At 47.4% G+C, this 19,539-nt stretch overlaps 1 protein-coding gene across 3 annotated transcripts in view; it reads left to right on the forward strand.

Moving 5' to 3' along the window:
- VRK2 (VRK serine/threonine kinase 2) overlaps window positions 1–19,539 on the forward strand; it is a 183,124-nt gene that overhangs the window by 138,724 nt on the left and 24,861 nt on the right. The gene's annotated exons all lie outside the window — the stretch shown is intronic.

The following is a 19,539-nucleotide window of genomic DNA, read 5'->3' on the forward strand; positions in this document are numbered from 1 at the left end:
CGGCATGCCGACTGACGGGGACTATTCCCACTCGTGGGTGTCCACGACACCCATAGAGTGGGAAAGAACCTGTGGCAAGCGCAGCTCGCCACTGAGCCCGCAGCGTAGTGAGTGTAGCGAGCCCGCAAGGGGCTTCGTTGCACTCGTTCCCCGCCGGACATCTCAATGCTGGGATCACGTGTTACCAATCCAAAGAAACAGTATGGACACAACAAGAAAGATGTTGACTTCCAGAACATTGCAGGACATGGACATTGCTTACAAACATTACTTCCGCAGCAGTCATTATGCCTAAATAAGCAGCAGAACCCAAGGGTATGGTGCTGTTGTAGGCATTGGGGAGGATATGATGGTAAAAGTGAGGGAAGGAAAAGCATATGAGGGAAGAGGGTCCTGCTTGTGACAGCTTACAGTATAAATGGGAGGGTTGCAGATAAACAGGGGTTAGACAGAAGGGAGAGACAGTGAGCAAGGAGAGTTCTGATGAGAGCTTGAAGGCTTTGATAAAGAAATGGGTCTTGAGAACCCTTTTGAAATTTGTGGAGAGTCTGATAGGAAGAGAGTTCCAGAGGTAAGAAGCAGCACGAGTAAAGTCTTTGAGACGGGAGTGGAAGAAGTAATCAGTTGGGAGTAAAGTGGACGATCATGGCTGGAGTGAAGTGGGCAGGTGGGCGTGTGAAGGGAGAAGAGGTCAGCAATGTAAACGGGAGAGGATTGGGAGAGGGCCTTGTGCATGTGAGAAGTTTTAATTGGGTTCTGCAAAGGAGGGGGATCCCGCATAGGGCTTGTAAGAGGGGAGGCAGATGTAACGATAAACAGCATGTTGGTGCCGGCATACCAGTGCATATCTCCAAATATCAATATGCAGATTGCATACTGTTAATTTTCAAGTAGCAATTTTAAAAATCTAAGCTTTTATGCAATTTTTCAGGTATGATTTAATATAGCATGTTGAGTTGGAAAATAAAAACTTTATAGGTCTACTAAGTCTTTAAACGCACGTGCAATTTTGCTATCCGTGAAACACATTGATCATTTTTATTCAACAAAGTACTCACTGGACAAAGATACAGTAGGAATATCTATGCAACTCTAAAACTTAATGGACACAGAGCCTGCAGTAATTTTAGCTGTTCTTGGTCTGTTATGTGTTTTTTTTATAAATACTCTGGAGGAGATTTATCAAAGCTTGGAGAGAGATAAGTACTAACCAGTCACCTCCTACCTGTCATATTTCAGACACAGCTTGCAACATGGCAGAAGCTGATGTGTTGGAACTTTATATCTCTCCAAATTTTGCAATATCTCCCCCATGATGTACATTAAGTACCCATATTGTTAAACTCACAAAATGTAATTGAAACTGTTAGGAGTTAAACTTGTATATCCACTATTTACATAAGTGAATGAAGTTAGCCATGTTCTGGGCAGCTATAAATATTCCTTGGCATTAATGAGTGTGACCCTCCTATGTACTGGTTAATAATGTTCTGACTGTTCTCAGAGGTTTCCTGTGATGTCATCATGCTGCCAGCTCTCAGCACACTGGCTCTGAATAATCGTTTCAGCTCGGTGTCACAGGAACCTCTGCCCTCACCAACTGCTTAAGGCATTCATAATGCAAAAAACCGGGATGCGTACAATTTTTTCTTTTCTTTTTTTTAGAATGATTTGTTTATTAATAATGGTACATTGCAAATAAACTTTTATTAAGGTTGTACTTAGAGTTTTAGAAAAGGTACACTTAGTGGCATATTCAGTTATGGGACAAGCTCATTTTCATTCCTGCAGCTTTTCAGTTATCCTACATTTTCCCAGAGAGCAATGCGCAATAATTAATAGATTCATCACAAAGTGCTGGAACACATAGGTGACCCCGCAAATTAAATGCAGAGGGTGCATTTTCCACAAAGCTCCTAAGTAAGGCTGCAAGGAAAACCCACCCTCTGGGGCTTGACACGTGGGCTTTCCTTAGCTGCTTGTATCGGGCAGTGCTAACAACGGCTAAGGAGGGTATCCAATTAGCCGCAATAACGCAATTGTGGGTAATGTTATAGCACCTATCGCCCGAAAAATCAGGTTATCGCACCCTGCACGCTCCTGTTTATCGCACCTACCCTAAAGTGGGGAAATCTTCCTGTACCCACAAAAAAGCCAAACCAATATAAGAAAACCTTATAGAGGTCTATTAATGACCATAATAAAACTATTTGGTATCATTAAATTGGGTAAAACAGCTGTTATATTAAAAAAAAAATGTAAATGTGGAAAAATCATAGGAAGCTATTTTTTTTTCCAGCAAAATAAGTGCGCTCATTTTATTTGGGGTACATCAAAATGGAAGTAAGTATATATTTGGGTCATTGGAAACAGACTGATTACTCCTCATATAGCACCCCAATATACCTGTCCCATACCTTGTACCCCAATTTTCATCACTTTGTCCCCAAAAATGACATTTCTCTAGCATCCATAAGGGATATTGGTGAATTAGTACGATGGGGTATAGATGGGGTCCAAAGGAGCCGGTGCACTTTAAATTTCTTCAGTTGGGTGTGCTGGCTCCTCCCCTCTATGGCCCCTCCCACAGGCAGTTTAGAAAAAAGTGCACTCAGGAGAGGAAGCACACAGAGTTTTCTTCAGTTTCTTTTAAAACTTTATTATTTTCGGTATGCTGTTTGGGCAACAGCATACCTGCACCGTGGGAGTTAGGGGGGGGGGGGGGGGCGGGCGGTTACCAGTCTCTTCAGGCGTCAGAGCCGCTTCCCCGCTGCAGGATCACCATCCTGAGAGGGGGGTCCCCCGGTTCTTGGTGCAGAAAGAACTCAGGAGCGGCATACGGGACCCTCCCGGGGACCTGCTGTAGCCCCCCTGCGTACACTGGCAGCAATAGTGGAAACTAACACTTCTGTGATGTTTTTACACTTTTATGGAGACCTTGCCAGTATAAATATCTCTGAAGCTCTGGTGCCATTACAGGGGGCGGAGCTTCCTCAGAGCGGGACCAGCGGCGTTTTGCCACCTTCCTTTGCTTACGGCTGCAGCAGCAGGCACACACAGCTCCTCCAGACGCTCAGGAAAACTGGTACAGGGGTGTAGCAAAGGGGGAGAGCCACTATTGTACACAATCTGTGTCCTGAAAAGGACTAAAACTCCGGTGGTACACCATGATATAACAGCTTGCAGCCTCACGGGGGCTGTTTAGCTTGGGTGTGCTGTTCCCTTCTCTCTGGCTTCCTCTCACATACAGTAAGGGCAGGCTTGCTATTATATTACTTGTCTGTGTGTATGTGTACATAAGTGTTGTTTACTGTAAGCACGGTAAAACACCAATCACACATCTGGTTCCATATCATATGAACAATGCAGCCAGTCCTCCAACTCAGGGAGGAGTGTGTGTATGCGTGTGTGTGTGTGTGTGTGTGTGTGTGTGTGTGTGTGGGGGGGGGGAGGTTATTGCAGATGTTCCACAGCCCCCCCCCCCCCCCCCCGCCCTCTCTAGATCAGGACCACACTAATGTGGGTTACCTGCTTTACTCTCATCCTCTGATGAGGGGATACAGGAGGAGGGGGAGGTCTTGGATCCTGTCTACACATGGTATTGAGCCCCTCATTCTTGCTATACGGGATGTGTTAAAACTCCCTCCAGAGGACGCTGCGGCACAGCAGTCATTTTTCTTAACGCAGAACAAACTCAGTGTCACTTTCCTTGATTCTGCAGAGCTAGATGACCTGATTAGTTTAGCCTGGAAAAATCCAAATAAGAAATACCAAGTGACAAAACGGTTTTTGCTTAGTTTCCCATTTGCTCCTGAAGGCAGGAAACTCTGGGAAGAACCCCCGGCTGTAGACGTATCAGTCTCTTGCCTATCTAAAAAGGTGGTACTGCCAGCTCCACTAAGTACACTGAAGTCTATCTACACAGCGGTGGGTATATCACAAAGACCAGTCATAGCGGGTTGCTGGCTGGATGACTCATGCCATTCATATGTAGGCTACTCAAATTCAAGAGGGCTTCTCGGGGGGATATGTCCCAGGTCACTACGGTGACTCTCCTAAAACACATTCAAGACACTGCACACGTCCTGTGTGACTCTCTCAAGGAGATAGGCAATCAATGCTAGGACCACTGCTATGCAGTGTCGGCGCGCAGAGCTTTGTGGTTGCGTCAGTGGATAGTGGATGCATAGTCCAAGCGCAGTGTAGAGTCTCTTCCTTTTTAGGGTCAGAGGTGCCTCCAATGCGGCTAGAGGCACCAGATGTAAGACAAGAAAACCAGCAACCGCAGGTTCACAAGACCAGAGCACCCGTTCAGCTTCCACTAAGGCCTCAGTATGACGGTGCCCACCCACCCCTAGGGGATCTGATCTCGAGGTGGGAGCTTGGCTCTGTCACTTCAGCCGCATCTGGGGAAAGCTTCTGCAAGGATACCTGGGTAAAGGACCTAATTTCTCAGGGCTACAAGCTGGAGTTCGACGGCACTCCTCCCCAACGATTTTTCAAATCAAGCTTACTAGCTTTGGAGGATACACGTGTTACGCTGCAACAGGCCATCCTAAAATTGGTCCAGTCCCAAGTCATTGTTCCAGTCCCACTGCAACAACAGGGAAAGGGTTACTACTCCAACCTGTTCGTGGTACCGAAACCGGACGGTTCGGTAAGGCCCATTTTGAATCTAAAATCCTTGAACCCTTACCTAAAGGTTTTCAAGTTCAAGCTAGAATCCTTGCGAACAGTGATTGTGGGCCTGGAAGAACAGGAGTTCATGGTCTCACTGGATATAAAGGACGCCTATCTCCATATCCCGATTTGCCCACCTCACCAGGCTTCCCTGAGGTTTGCCCTGCTGAACGATCACTACCAGTTCCAGGCGATACCCTTCGGACTGTCCACAGCTCTGAGGGTGTTCACGAAGGTGATGGCGGAGATGATGTTCAAACTCTGGCGAGATCCAGGGAGCTTTTATTGCTCCATATAGACTATACTATCCAACTTCTGTCACACCATGGGTGGATCCTCAATTTACAGAAGTCCCACCTGGAACCAACTCAGCGGTTCCTGTTCCTGGGAATGTTGCGGATACTGTGGCCCAGAAAGTGTTCCTCCCAGACGACAAAGCAAGAACACTCCAGGAGATGGTCCGAATGGTTCTACGGCCTACTCGAATATCCATCCATCTTTGTATAAGATTGTTGGGGATAATGGTAGCCTCATACGAGGCGATCCAGTATGGAAGGTTCCATGCCGGAACATTTCAATTAGATCTCCTGAGCTAGTGATCCGGATCACATCTTCAGATGCACTGGATAATACAGCTGTCGCCTCAGGCCAGGATTTCCCTCCTGTGGTGACTGCAGTCCTCAAATCTACTGAAAGGTCGAAGTTTCAGGATTGGATCCTACTCACGACAGATGCGAGTCTGACAAGATGGGGAGCGGTCACGCAGGGGGCTCAGTTCCAGGGCAGGTGGTCAGCCTACGAAGCCCTACTTCCGATCAACATTCTGGAACTTTGGGCAATCTACAATGCTCTGCTTCAGGCCTCGCCTCTACTTAGGGATCACGCGATCCAAGTTGAGTCAGACTATGCCATGGCAGTGGCGTACATAAATCGGCAAGGAGGGACAAAAAGCAGGGCCTGCATGCGAGAGGTATCGAAGATACTCATCTGGGCAGAAAGAAATACAAGAGCAATGTCCGCAATCTTCATTCCGGAAGTAGACAACTGGGAAGCAGACTTCCTGCGTCGTCACAATCTCCACCTGGGAGGGTAGGGTTTCCACCATCAGGTGTTTCAGCAGATCATCGACCGGTGGGATTGCCCACAAATACACTCAACAAGAAGCTTCGCTGGTATTGCTCATGAACCAGGGACCCTCAGGCGAGGACAGTGGATGCACTGACATCGCCTTGGCCCTACTGGCTGGTCTACCTGTTTCCTCCAATTCTATTGCTCCCAAAGGTGCACAAGCGAATCCGGAATCAAAGAGTCCAGGCAATTCTGATTGCCCCGGATTGGTCACGGAGGGCGTGGTACGCGGATCTTCTGGACATGTCCGTCGAAGAACCTTGGCCTCTGCCAATAAGAAGAAATCTTCAACAAGGACCGTTCGTCTACCTGGACTTACGGCGACTTTGACAGCATGGAGGTTGAGCGGAACATCCTAGCTCACAAGGGCCTTTCCAAGAAGGTTTTTGCTACCATGATTCAGGCCAGGAAACCTGTGACGTCAAAACACTATCATCATATCTGGAGATGTGTGTCTTGGTGCGAAGAACGCATGTATCCGCCTGCGGAGTTCCACTTTGGGCGTTTCCTATGTTTCCTGCAGGCTGGTGCAGATAAGGGATTACGTCTGGGTTCCATTAAGGTCCAGATTTCAGCTCTCAATTTTCTTGCAGAAGAAATTGGCAGTGTTGCCAGAAGTTCAGACCTTCTTGCAAGGGGTACTTCACATACAACCTCCTTTTGTGCCGCCCACGGCACCCTGGGATTTGAATATTATTTTGGAATTTCTACAGTCCTCCTGGTTTGAACCTCTGATGGTAGAAGACAAGTACCTCACGTGGAAGATGTTGAGGTTATTGGTGCTGGCTTCTGCTAGGCGTGTTTCAGAATTGGGGGCCCTATCGTGTAAAAGTCCCTGCTTGGTCTTTTATGAGGACAGAGCGGAGCTCAGGACTAGGCAGCAGTTCCTGCCGAAGGTCGTCTCTGCGTTCCACTTGAATCAACCTATGGTCGTTCCGTCAGGTTCTGGCACTTCTGCTCCTCCGGAGGCATTGGATGCTGTGTGAGCCTTGAAGATCTATATCTAGAGGACGGCTCAGATCAGAAAGACTGATTCCTTGTTTGTGCTATATGATGCACAGAAAGAGGGTTGCCCTGCTTCTAAGCAGTCCATTGCTCGTTGGCTTAGGCTTACTATCCAACAGGCCTATGTGTCGGCAGCCTTACCTGTTTCACACTCTACTAGATTGGTGGGTTCTTCCTGGGCAGCTGCCCGTGGAGTCTCGGCCTTGCAACTATGCCGAGGTGCTAACTGGTTGGGGAAGAACACCTTTAAAAGTTCTACAGGTTTGATACCCTGGCCAAAGAGGATACCCAGTTTGGGCAGGCGGAGCTGCAGACATCTTCACACATTCCCGCCCGTTCTGGAAGCTTCGGGACGTCCCCATCATACTAATTCCGCAATATTCCTTATGGATGCCAGAAATAATAGGATTTTAATTACCTACTGGTAAATCCTTTTCTCGTAGTCCATAAGGGATATTAGGCACCCGCCTCAGTGCGTTGACTTTTCTGCAGGTTTTGTCTTTTATGGTTACCTGTTCAGCTGTTGCTGTTTTTGTTCCCAGCCGTTGCTGGTCATTTTATGTTTTTGGTGTGCGAATCTCACCACTCGTTGTTTTGTTCCTTCTCTCAAGTATGTCCATTCTCCTTCGGGCACTATTTTACCTATAACTGCCTGTGGGAGGGGACATAGAGGGGAGGAGCCAGCACACCCAGTTGAAGAAATTTACAGTGCACCGGCTCCTTTAGGCCCCGTCTATACCCCATCGTACTAATTGCCCAATATCCCTTATGGACTACGTGAAAAGGATTTACCGGTAGGTAATTAAAATCCTATTTTCATTATTGGGCAATTAAAAAATAGGATTTTAAATACCTACCGGTAAATCCTTTTCTCATAGTCCATAAGGGACATTGGGGGCACTTTAGTACGATGGGTATAGACTGGGTACAAAGGAGCCAGTGCACTTTAAATTTCTTCCACTGGGTGTGCTGGCTCCTCCCCTCTGTGCCCCCACCCACAGGCAGTTATAGGTAAAACAGTGCCCGAAGGAGAAACTACATACTTGAGAGAAGGAACATAACAACGAGAAGTGTGGTGAGATTTATACACCAGCACACCATAACATAACTGGGCCAGCAACAGCTGGAAACATAAACAGCAACAGCTGAACAGGTAACACATAACAGGGAACCTGCAGAAAGTCACCACACAGAGGCAGGCGCCCAATATCCCATGTGGACTATGAGAAAAGGTTTTACCGGTAGGTATTTAAAATCCTATTTTCTCTAGCATCCATAAGGGATACTGGGGACACATTAGTACGATGGGGATGTCCCAAGGCTTCCAGAAAGGGCGGGAACATGCAGAGACATCTGCAGCACCGCCTGGCCAAACTGGGTATCCTCTTTGACCAGGGTATCATACTTGTAGAACTTCACAAAGGTGTTCTTCCCCGACCAGGTAGCCGCTCGGCACAGCTGCAGGGCTGAGACTCCACGGGCAGCTGCCCAAGAAGACCCCACTGATCTTGTAAAGTGGGCCTTCAGAGACTGTGGAACAGGTAAGGCTGCCAACACATAGGTTTGCTGAATAGTGAGCCAAAGCACACAAGCAATGGACTGCTTTGAAGCAGGGCAACCCTTTTTCTGTGCATCATATAGCACGAACAAGGAATATGTCTTTCTGATCCAAGCCATCCTCTTGACATAGATCTTCAAGGCTCACACAGCATCCAATGCCTCCGGAGGGGCAGAAGTGCCAGAACTTGACGGGATCACAATAGGTTGATTCAAGTGGAATGCAGAGATGACTTTTGGCAGGAATTGCTGCCTAGTCCTGAGCTCCACTCTGTCCTCATAAAAGACCAAGTATGGACTTTTATACGATAAGACCCCCAATTCTGAGACACGTCTAGCAGAAGCCAGGGGCAGTATCATCCTCGTCTTCCACGTGAGGTATTTGTCTTCTACTGCCATCAGAGGTTCAAACCAGGAGGACTGCGGAAATCGTAATACCACATCCAAATCCCAAGGTGCTGTAGGCGGCACAAACGGAGTTGGATGTGAAGCACCCCTTGCAAGAAGGTCTGAACTTCAGACAGTATAGCCAACTTCTTTTGGAAGAAGATTGAAAGAGCTGAAATCTGTACCTTAATGGATCCCAGACGTAAGCCTTGATCCACTCCAGCCTGCAGGAAACAAAGAAATCTTCCCAAGTGAAATTCGGCAGATGGATATGTGCGTTCCTTACACTAGTAGATATTATGATCGTGTTTTGACATCACAGGTTTCCTGGCTTGCACCATAGTGGCAATGACCTTTTTGGAAAGTCTCTTGTGAGCTAGGATGTTCCACTCAACTTCCATGCCGTCAAACGAAGCCGCTGTAAGCTCAGGTAGGCGAACGGTCCTTGTTGAAGATCTCTTCGTAGAGGTAGAGGCCAAGGGTCTTCGGTGGACATGTCCAGAAGATCTGCGTACCACGCTCTCCGGGGCAAGCAGAATTGCCTGTACTCCTTGATGCCGGTCCTTTTGAGCACCTTTGGGATCAAGAGAATAGGAGGAAAGGCCAAGGTGACATCAGTGCATCCACTGCGCATGCCTGAGGGTCTCTGGTTCGCAAGCAATAGTAGCAAAGTTTCTTGTTGAGGCGAGACGCCATCATGTCGATCTGGGGGCAACCCCACCGGTCGATCTGTTGAAACACCTGAGGATGTAGGCTCATGGGTGGAGATCATTGCGACTCAGGAAGTCCGCTTCCCAGTTGTCTACACTCAGAATAAAGATTGCGAACAGTGCTATCGCATTTCTTTCCGCCCAGAGGAGTATTCTTGATACTTCTCGCATGCTGGCCCTGCTTTTTGTCCCTCCTTGTCGATTGATGTACGCCACGGCCGTGGCGTTGTCCGACTGGACCTGGATTACCTGATCCCAGAGCAGAAGGGAGGCCTGAAGCAGAGCATTGTAGATAGCCTGAAGTTTCGGGATGTTAATCGGAAGTAGGGCCTCTTGGGCAGACCACCTGCCCTGGAACTACACCCCATGGGTGACAGCCCCCCACCCCCTCAGACTCGCATCCGTCGTGAGGAGGATCCAATCCTGAAGCGTCGACCTTCCCAGAGATTGGAAAACTGCAGCCATCACAGGAGTGAAATCCTGGCCTGGGGTGACAGTTGAATCATCCGGTGCATCTGAAGATGGGAGCCGGACCACTCGCTTAGGACATCCAATTGAAAGGGTCTGGCATGGAACCTTCCAAACTGAATGGCCTCGTACAAGGCTACCATCTTTCCCAACAATCTTATGCAAATATGAATGGAAACTCGAGTTGGTCGGAGAACCATGCAAACCATTTCCTGGAGAGTTCTCACTTTGTCCTCTGGGAGGAACACTTTCTGCGCTACAGTATCCAGTAGCATTCCCAGATGGCGCCAGGTGGGACTTCTGTAGATTGAGGATCCACCCATGGTGTTACAGAAGTTGGATAGTCCAATCTATATGGAGTAGGAGCTCCCTGGAACTCCCTTTTATCAGGAGATCGTCCAGGTAAGGGACCACGTTGACCCCCTGGACCCTGAGCTGGAACATCATTTCCGCCATCACCTACGTGAACACCGTCAGAGCTGTAGACAAGCCAAAGGGTAACGCCTGGAACTGGTAGTGATCTTCAGCAGGGTGAACCTCAGATAGGCCTGATGAGGAGGCCAAATTGGGATATGGAGGTAGGCATCCTTGATATCCAGGGACACTAGGAATTCCTGATGTTCCAGGCCTGCGATCACTGCTCTCAAAGATTCCATCTTGAATTTGAAAACCTTTTAGGAAAAGATTCAAGGACTTCAGATTCAAAATTGGCCTCACAGACCCGTCTGGTTTTGGCACAATGAACAGACTGGAGTAGTAACCTTGTCCTTGTTGTTGCAGGGGTACTGGAACAATTACTTGGGACTGGACCAACTTTGTGATGGCCTGTAGTAGCGTAACATGCATATTTTCCAAAGCTGGTATGCTTGATTTGAACAATCATTGGGGAGGAGCACCGTCATACTCTAGTTTGTAACCCTGAGAAATAAGGTCCCTTACCATCCTGGCAGGAACTTTCCCAGATGTGCCTGAAGTGATGTAACCGGGCTCCCACTTTGAGATCCTCCCGGGGTGGGCAGGCACTGTCATGCTGAGGTTTTTGCGAAAGCTGAACTGGTGCTCTGTTCTTGAGAGCCGGCAACGGCTGGCTTCTTAGGCTTACCCCTGGTGCCTCTAGCTGCATTTGATGTACCTCTGGCCCTAGATCGAAATCTGGTGGACCAAAAGGACTGAATAGACTGTCCTGGGTAGGTACATCTAGCAGGCGGAGCCACCGAGGGAAAAAATGCGGATTTCCCAGCAGTAACTTTGGAGATCCATGCGTCCAATTCGACTCCAAAGAGCCATTCACCTGTAAAGGGAAAAGATTCCACATTGTGTTTGGAGTCAGCGTCTGCAATCCACTGATGCAACCATATGGCTCTGTGGGCTGACACAGCCATAGCAGTGGTCCTAACATTAATATTGCCAATCTCTTTTAGGGAGTCACAGAGGACTCTTGCCGTGTCCTGAATGTGTTTTAGGAAAGTTGCCGTAGTAACCAGGGTCATGTCACCCGAGAGACCCTCCTGAATTTGAGTAGCCCAGGGGTGAATTGCATGTGTCATCCAGCAACCTGCAATGACCGGTCTTTGAGATATACCTGCAGCAATGTAGATAGATTTCAGTGTGGTCTTAATTTTTCTATCCCCCGGGTCCTTTACTTTAAAGGAGCCCGGAGCTGGGAGCACCGCCTTCTTAGAGAGGCGAGAGACAGACGTCTACAGTTGGAGATTCTTCCCAGAACTTTCTGCCCTCAGGGGCAAAGGGGAATGTATGCAAAAACCATTTTGACACCTTATATTTCTTATCTGGATTTTTCCAGGCTAGCTTAAATAAATCATCTAAATCTTTAGAATCGGGAAACGTGACAGTCAGTTTGTCTTGAGGGAGAAAAAACGATTGCTGATTTGCAGCATCCTCTAGGGGGAGCTTTAGCGCATCCCTTATAGCTAAAATGAGGGGTTCAGTACCCTGTGTAGGAGTGGAATCCCCACCTATGGGATCTACATCGTCCCCATCATCCTGTATATCATCATCAGTATCTGATAGAAGTGCAGGGAAAGCACGTTTATGTGGACCTGCAGTAGAGAAATGAGGAAGGGGAACATCAGCCCTGGCAGCCAGATCTGCTACTGCTTGTTGCAGTTCTTGTGTTTTGTGGACATTTGCAGTGAGCTGAGATGACATATCAGACATCATAGTTTTGATTGCACCCAGCCAGAAAGGCTCGTGACCCTCCCCAACATTCTCCTCAGCGTTTTGTGAGGACGGACTACACTGTTCACATGAAATGGAACCAGATGAGCGTGTGGGAGAACCTGGTGTTACAGACACTGCATAACTTGTGTTTCTTTTTCATCCACTAGGGGTCACTGGAGTACTCTTGGGGATATGGACGGCCTCCACAGGAAGTAGGCACTGAATAAATTAATTTTGAAACTACACCTCCCCTCCATATCCCTGAGTACCTCAGTGTTTTTTCTGTGCTCGACACAGTTAGTAGGCTTGTGGCTTTGCTGCCACAGAGGTCCACATTTCATTGGAATTTTTTCTAAGTTTTTTCTTTTTTCAACGATTTACCACATCCCTTCCCCCCTTCCAATAGGCGTGGGTCTGGGATAGTGAAGGCTGCTTTAGCAGCTGTGGGTGTCGGACCTCTCTAAAAAGAGCTCCCTCACTACCACGTGCAGGACTAAAACCTGCAGTAAAGGCTGGACGGAACTTACAGAGAAGCCCCGTCATAGCCCTCACCACAGGGTCCAGGTATGTTGAACGGGGCGGTCAGCTCACGCTGCCGCCCCACTGTGTGGGATACTGTGTGTGTGGTCCCCCTCCGCTCTGAGCTGCGTCAGCCACATGGTTTTATGCATAGGCCGCTCCATGAGTAACTTTGCTGCCACAGTGATGTTCCCTGCACACAGAAATGTCAGGGTCACTGGATAAAAGATCATGATTCAACTCTTATTGATAAAGGGAATACAGCAGCGCTGCATATGTATTACAATAGGCCATGAAGTCTTTGTTAAAACAGGATACAAGTTACATGTGTAGGTTTGAGTGCAACATAAGATGTTTATTAAATCTGCCTACATAATTATAAGTCGGCACTTTGTGTTATACTGTGAGCATGGGGACATATTAACCATGCTTCCTGTTGTTTTCCTGTTGTATTTCCAGAATTTCCTGTGTTACATCTCTCCTCCATTGAAGGCGCAGGGGTGTTAAGGGGAATTTGGGATCAGGCATATTGCTGGCGTGCACTGCACTTGGCCAGATATATATTTATAGAGACACCTTAGTGCTATTTACTGAGTCGTGCAAGTTGTCTGTCTTTGTTTTTTTTTTGTATTGTCTGTCTGCATTAGTAAGACACCAGCAATTACTAATAAGCAGTTTCCCTGCCATGTCTAAAACATGGGTATACACTTACTAATTATTTATTTCATAAACTGTTTATAATGATCCTAAAGACTGCAAATCTGAATCATGGCTGTGGCAGCCAAATACTGGCTTTGTTCACTGTGTAAAGTAAGATATGTTATATCAATTGGTCAGCACATGGTGCTTATAAAACAGTATCTGTGGAGCACTGCAAAGCCTGCAGCAGCTTTGGCTTAATTCACTTGGCCACACCACACTGGATACGCCCAATCTCATCTAATTTTGGAAGCTAAGCAGTGTTGGGCCTGATTAGCCACCTGGGAGTACAAGGTGCTGTAGGTATTTTTAATCTACAGCCACACCACTCTGGATACGCCCAAACTCATCTGAGCTTGGAAGCTAAGCAATGTGCATAGTGTTTTGCCATCTGGGGGAAACTGGTGATCCAACTAGATTGCATACTAATACATGCTAGTTCAAACTGTTAAAAATAGCTCAGTTGGGGCTTACACTATCAATATAAACCTACAATAGGTTTAACAGTCAGGATAGCTCTCCAGAGGCTGCTCCCAAGAGCGCGCTCCCGGCGCCGGCCACTAGATAGGGCCCATTAACTAAGCTGTGGTTAAGCAGCAGTCATCTCAGGTTTTAAGCCTGTGTGAGGTCACATTTAGTTTCAGACTTCTAAAAAATTTATTATACCTCTGTATCAGGATATATCTGGATATTTGTATATGGGTATATAATATATATGTGTATGTATGCATATATGGAATATATATATATATATATATTTATTAAGGTCTGAGTATGTGTGAATATACATTGTTGTATGTATGTGTAGATATATATATATATATATATATATAATATGCTGACATTAAAAATCTATTTTGCAGTAAGCAAGACTAATTGGTCAGCACACAGTGCTTATTAAACAGTATCTGTTGAGCACGGCAAACATGGTGAGTTCAGGCCTCATCTGCAGCAGCTTTGCTTATTGTTTTACAGGTGGCTCTGTAGCTAAGTGGTTAGGCTTTCTGGCCACAGTGAACATTGGGATTGCATGGACACTGGTTCAGATCCTGCTTTAACAGGTGTTAAAAAAAAAAAAAAAAAAAAACCATGGTAGGACACCATTTTCTTTTAACGTTACTTCCTGGTTCTTTCCCGGAGGTTGCTGCTCTACAACACTTAGCATCTGGAGGAGCGGGGTGTTGTTAGGAGTTTAATTTATTAATTGTTTTTTGTACAGCATGACTCTACAGGAAGATTCACTATTGCTGGTAACCACATGCACGGTAATGCAGGTTAATACACACGTTACTTCCGTGGTGTACTTACTGGTTGGAGTACATGATCACTAAGTCTAATGCATAGTCAAACAAGCAGCTTCGCTGCAAAGTCGGTCACACAGTGTGTCGGACAAATACGAATCTGGGCCAGTGGCGCAATGTATAACGCATCTGACTATAGATAACAAGATTGTAGGTTCGTCTCCTACCTGGCTCGTTTAAGTTGTTGTGATCGTATAGTGGTTAGTGCTCTGCGTAAAAACTGCACAGACAGACCCTTACCGGTCCTCTTTTGGGGGAATGCGGGGGCATGTACTGCCTGAGGGGGGGGGGGAATTTTGTTATTGTTTCAGTTAGATTGTTGCGGTCGATTTACCGCCAGCCCTCATAGCACCAGGCCAGTACGTCAGGTTCTCAGCGAAGGCTGAACGATTTCCAATGAGAGACAATTACAATTATTGGGTGTTTTACTACCTATCGGAGTGTACCCTACACAGCAGTAGGGCTGTTGCTTCGCCCTGCTTTGGTAAGGGTTTTGAGGTAACAAGGCTGTAGGGGCAGGGCACTCCAGTTCAGGTTTGCCCTAAATAAAGACCACCTTACACTTCTTGCTACCTACAGCTTCTTTGGACGTTGGCAGTTGGTTCTTGCGTTTTCAGCTTCGCTAGTGGCGCATAACGTCCACTTTGGCTACGTTCCTAACAGGCGGAGTCGGATTCCAAACGAGATAGATCGCAGACCAAGTGGGGGGGGGGGGGGAAATCTGATTTCCTACCATTGTCTACGCGAATTCCTGAATGATTCCGTCTCAACGACTTCAATTCCTAGGCATGATTCTCGATACGGTAAATCAAAGAATTTACCTACCCGAACAGAAAGTACAGGTCATTCGTCATCTGGTACAATTAGTGCTCAAGCCACGCACAGTCTCGGTTCATTTGTGCATTCGCCTATTAGACACAATAGTGGCGGCTTTCGAAGCGCTTCAGTTCGGAGGACTTCACTCACGTCCTTTTCAATTGGATGTGCTCGCACAGTGGTCGGGCTCGCATCTGCAGATTTACCGCAGGGTGAGGTTGTCTCCAAGGGCCAGAGTGTCTCTACTCTGGTGGCTCAAAGTACAGAATCTAACCGCAGGGAAACGGTTCGGTGCCTGGAATTGGATAATTCACACGGCGGACGCGAGTCTCAGAGGTTGGGGAGCTGTAGTTCAAAATTATCAGCTCCAGGGTCTCTGGGCGGTTCACGAAAGATTGCTGTCTATAAATGTCCTGGAACTCCGGGCAATTTACAATGCGCTACGACAAGCAGTGCACAGGCTGCAGGCTCAGGCTGTTCAGGTGCAGTCAGACAATGCGACGGCGGTCGCATACATCAACAAACAAGAAGGAACGAAAAGCCGTATGGCAATGCGGGAAGTAGCTTGAATCCTCTATTGGGCCGAGTATCGCCAAATGATATTGTCGGCAGTAGTCATTCCGGGAGTGGACAACTGGGAGGCGGATTATCTCAGCCGTCTGAATTTTCAAGGAGAATGGGCATTAAATCCAGAAGTATTTCACATGCTGGTCCAGAAATGGAGTTACCCGCAGGTGGACCTGATGGCATCTCGCCACAATCATCAAACGCCCCAGGTCGTGTCCAGAACGAGAGATCCAAAGGCAGTGGCGGTGGATGCTCTCACAATCACGTGGCCATACAGTCTCGTGTATCTGTTTCCACCGTTTCCACTGCTCCCTCTGTGGCTAAAACGGATCAAAGGAGAGTCCGTCACAGTTATACTAGTGGCGCTTCTTTGGCCTCGGAGAGCTTGGTTCTCGGATCTCCGCGGTCTACTCGCAGTCGGTCTTTGGCCGCTCCCACTACGTTCTGACCTGTTACAGCAGGGTCCGTTCCTTTACCCCGATTTAGCGCGGCCGCATTTGACGGGGTGGCTGTTGAGACAGCCCTCTTAAGAAGAGAGGGCATTCCAGAATCGGTTATACCAACCATGTTACGAGCTAGGAAGCCGGTTACGGCAGCTCATTATTACAGAATTTGGCGTGCCTATGTAGGTTGGTGTGAAGCTCGGAAGATTCCGACATCATCTTTTAAGTTATCCCGTCTTTTGTTATTTCTACAGATGGGGTTAGATAGAGGTCTGAGTTTATCCACACTTAAAGTGCAGATATCGGCGTTGTTCATTTATTTTCATAGTAGATTGGCCCTATTGCCGTCGGTTCACACCTTTTATGCAGGGTGTCCTCAGAGTTCAGCCTCCATTCACTCCACCTACTGCGCCATAAGACTTGAATCTGGTTTTTAGATTTCTTACAGTCTTTTTATTATGAACCCTTACAACAGGTGGATATTAAATTTCTCAATTGGGAAAACAATTTTTCTTTTAGCCTTAGCGTCAGCAAGGCGTGTTTCAGATTTGGGTGCTTTGTCGTGCAAGCCACCGTATTTAGTGTTTCATGATGACAGAGCGGAACTCCGGACGAATTCCGCTTTTCTACCAAAGGTAGTGTCATCTTTTCACATCAATCAACCAATAGTAGTTCCTGTGTTACAGGAGACTCTGGTAGGTTGGATGTGGTACGCGCATTACGCATTTATGTATCCCGAACGTCGACCGTTCGTAAGACGGATACGTTGTTTGCTCTCTATGATGCTGCCAAGATGAGTTGGCCAGCTTCTAGGCAGACCTTATCCAGTTGGATTAAACTGACCATACGTCAGGCTTACCTACATGCTAGGTTACAGCCGCCTACATCAGTAACAGCTCATTCCACACGGGCTGTGGGAACATCATGGGCAGCGAGTCGTGGAGCTTCTACGACACAGCTTTGCCGGGCGGCTACATGGTCTTCGGTGCACACGTTTGTGCGCCTCTACAAGTTTGATACGTTGGCGGCATCAGCATCTAGCTTTGGCCGCCTAGTGTTACAGGTGCCAAACAGCTCTCCCGCCCACGGGGGAAACTTTGGTATGTCCCAAGAGTACTCCAGTGACCCCTAGTGGATGAAAAAGAAAATAGGATTTTGGTACCTACCAGGTAAATCCTTTTCTTTGAATCCATAGGGGGCACTGGACGCCCACCCAGAGCAGTTTGCCTGGTTTGGGGTAGGTTCAGTAGATCTTATGGTAACACATTTTCACCGACTGGTTCAGATTAACAAGTTCTAATCGGTTATGGTGTCAACTGTTTAGTTGTCAGTAATGTTGTGTCAACTTTATTGTTGTCCGTTATGTTATATGTAATTCTACACTGTCAACCTCTCTATCGCTCCTGTTCGGCTCAGTAAAAAACACTGAGGTACTCAGGGATATGGAGGGGAGGTGTAGTTTCAAAATTAATTTATTCAGTGCCTACTTCCTGTGGAGGCCGTCCATATCCCCAAGAGTACTCCAGTGCCCCCTATGGATTCAAAGAAAAGGATTTACCTGGTAAGTACCAAAATCCTATTTTTACCATGGTGAAAAGTAACACAACAATACACATACAAGACAGACCGTTACAATGCAAGTTTGCCCTACTGTATGTGAGGAGACACAGATGAAGAGAAGGCACCAGCACACCCAAGCCAGAGAGCCCCAGTGAGGCTGTCAGCATTTAGTTCAGTGAAACACTGTTTGTTTTAAAACCCAATTTTCCCTTAGGAATGTGTAATGTGCACAATTTCAGTGGCTCTCCCCCAAGCTACACCCTGTACCAGTGATCCAGCATGTGTCAGCGTCTGGAGGAGCTGTGTGAGGCTGCTGCTGTATCTGCAGAGGAAGGTGCCAAAATGCTGCTGATCCCGCTCTGATGTAGCTCCGCCCCCTTATTGGCACCAGAGCTACTGAAGATTTTATACTGGCAATGTCTCCAAACATGCTTAAAACTTCACATGAATGCTCAGTTAAGCCCACCGCTAGCCAGTTTACACAGGGGCAATAGCGGATCCCCCCCAGGTGGGACCCGTATGCCTCACCTGTGTGATAGCCACACCATGAATCTAGGGGACCCTCTAGCGGGGCCCCCGGTGTGTACTTACCACTGATGTTCACCTTCAGGCATTTGTTAGGGGTGTGTGGCATGCTGCGGTCCTGACAGCCAAGGGGCAGTGCCCCGCTGAACAAACACCCCTCTGGATGGTGGTCCTGCAGCGGGAAGCGGCTCTGTACCTCACAAGGCTGGTGACCACGCCCCCCCCCCCCCCTTAACTCCCACGGCGCAGGTATGCTGTTGCCCAAACAGCATACAGAAATAAATAAAAGTTTAAAAGAAATTGAAGAAAACTCTCTGGAGCTAGCAGAGTGTGCATCCTGTCCTGCGGGCACTTTTTTCTAAACTGCCTGTGGCAGAGGGCATAGAGGAGAGTAGCCAGCACACCCAGTAGAAGAAATTTAAAGTGCACTGGCTCCTTTGGACCCCATCTATACCCATCGTACTAATGTGTCCCGAATATCCCTTATGGATGCTAGAGAAATAATGTAATATTTCTAAGTGCCTAATTAGTCATTCAGGGGGTATCCCAGGAATCTATAGGGTCCACAGGGAGAATATTGGGGTTGCATGTGGTGGATGACCGTCCGGACACCAAACAGTTAAGCTTTCAGGCTTCCCAGAATGCTTTGCTTCTCTCTATAACCCCGCCTCCATGCTCAGGCAGGTCAAGCCCAAAGCAGGAAGCGGATAGGAGAGAAGATATTTTATACATAAGAACACATTCGCGCAGACATGAGAAAGGAACCAGTGACTAATGACACAAAAACCCAGAGAGGCCAGGTGCATACAATTTTTTGATTTAGGTGGAACCTGGAGACCACTTTAGAAAGGTAACCAGGCCTAGTCCGTAGACCCGCCTCATCATGATAAAAAAAAAAAAAATCAGGAAAGGTGGATGACAGGAGAGAGCTCCTAAGTTTGACAACCTCCTGGCAGAGGCATAGCTGACAAAAATGTCTTAGCTTTCAACCAT

The sequence above is a fragment of the Pseudophryne corroboree genome, chromosome 4 (assembly GCF_028390025.1).
Source record: "Pseudophryne corroboree isolate aPseCor3 chromosome 4, aPseCor3.hap2, whole genome shotgun sequence".
NCBI lineage: Eukaryota > Metazoa > Chordata > Amphibia > Anura > Myobatrachidae > Pseudophryne > Pseudophryne corroboree.